The sequence below is a fragment of the Halichoeres trimaculatus genome, unplaced genomic scaffold, assembly GCF_033239565.1.
Source record: "Halichoeres trimaculatus isolate MK-OKI-2021-1 unplaced genomic scaffold, fHalTri1.1 fHalTri1_scaffold_7, whole genome shotgun sequence".
NCBI lineage: Eukaryota > Metazoa > Chordata > Actinopteri > Labriformes > Labridae > Halichoeres > Halichoeres trimaculatus.
The window spans coordinates 18,068,017-18,070,022 of record NW_027437185.1 but is presented as its reverse complement, the minus strand read 5'-3'; positions in this window follow the sequence as shown (position 1 = coordinate 18,070,022).

Sequence of the window (2,006 nt, the reverse complement as noted above, 5' to 3'; positions counted from 1 at the left end):
CTGCCTGCTGGTCATGATGGGTAACTGTAGGTGGTTGTTTTGCTAACACACACCTCAGGGAATTAAAGAAAATCAAAGCCAATTGGAAACCCGGTTAAAAATAAAAACTCGTAGTCCTGTGTACAATTGCACAAAATTCACGCTCAAAGCTTTGTTCTGATTCAAATATCAGAAACAGTCAGATCATAAATGTAGAAAAGACAACATCAACATCAGAGCACTATCGAAGGACAATAATTTCTGTAAATATGACAACATGATAAAGGCTCTATAAAATATTTGTTTTTTATTACATAAACAAGACAAGATAAAAAATGAAAATAAAAAATGCTACAATAATAAATTGATCCACATATGAATGAATCTCATTCATGCACGAAAACAGCAGAGCACAAAGTGTAAGAACAGTTGGGTCAAAGTGTACATTTGTAACAAATGCTGCTCATCAAAGCATCAGGACTCCTTTTCAAAGACTCTCGCAGCTGCCCAGCGTGGAGCCTATTCTGTCATGCAGCTGTTTGTTCATTGAGAGAGATCTGTGGCTGTAGAGGGAAGGACAGAAGAAAAAATTATGAATGGACATTGTTATAGTCATCCACAACAGAGTGATGAATCTGGAGCTGAGCACAGCCAATGAGATTATTTCTACCTATGAAAAATACCAAAGAAACAGCCAACTGACACAGGTAGGCGATCTAAAACTACCTTTTATAGGACTGAAATCCTACAACAATGACATACTGAGATGATATCCTATGAGAGAATAAGATAGAATATACTTAGCGTTTCATCCTTGAGGGGAAATGTACAATTCACAGCAGCAATACAAGAAAACAAAAGTAAGAAAGTGTATAGAAAGTGCAAAAAGGTCCATAAGAAAACAGATGATGGCAGCTTGTCCATCATTCTCCAGTTCAGCCAGCCTCCACCTCCACAGGGTCCAGGACTAGGCTTCTTCAGCAGTCTGTCAGTCTGTTAGTGGACAAAATAAACATGTTGAGGTATTCCTCTGTCCCCTTACAAAAAAAAAAAAAAACTAAAATAAAACCTCTTTAATGGTCAATAAATATGAGTAACCTTTTGACCTTCTAGATCCTCTGCAGATATGGGATGCAAAGATTGTGCTTATTCATATCAAACTGAGGTTAAAGTAGTTGTAAAAAGCAGTGCTACACGTTCATTAAAGATCTACAAAGAAAACAGGCTTTCCTCTTTTATCTGGAAATATAAGCATGTTAAAAGTGAGGAGAAGCGAGTTAAAAGCAGGGTAAGCTGTTTCCACATGCACAGGAATATCTGCAAAATGTTTGGATCTGTTTTTCCTTTTCACTTTGTTGGCTGCTTAACATTAATGAAGCAGAGTCTGAGATCAACCTGACCTACCCAAGTGTCATTATTCCTCAACCCTCTTTCCGGGTGTCTCTAGTAGATTGTAATACAAGACCGGGCAAAAAGTGAGACTGTCAGTTTAATGTCGGAGCAAATTCAGATTTTCTTACTTCACGCTCAGCTGGGACCTATATTGTTTTACATTATTCATGCTGAAGTTGCATGAAATTCAACCCCTTTCTAAAAGATAGAATCTAACCTGGGCGCAGCACACAGACAGGAAATAAAGTGAAGACAGGAGGCAGGGAAATTGGCTCTAATGGGATGATGAGTGAGATGAATAAGAAGCAGGGTTTACAGCAGGGGAGAGAGTTATCCCAGAGCAAGGTGAGTGAAAGAACAAGTGTTACTGTTTTACAAATCCAACACTGGGGATACTCATGAAATCTAAGAAGGCAAATAAGATACTCCATGGCCTCCATTTGTTTTTCATGCCTCCAATGATGTGCTTAGATATAGAGGTCACACAATCCTCAAAACAGAACAATGTTACATATAATTTAAGCAGCATGGCAGAAAAGAGATCGGTGGGATGCTCAGTGTAGTTATAAATCCCCACTGTTTGAATCCCACTCAGTCCCTCGTGGCTGCTTAGCAACCCCTCTTCAACACAATCT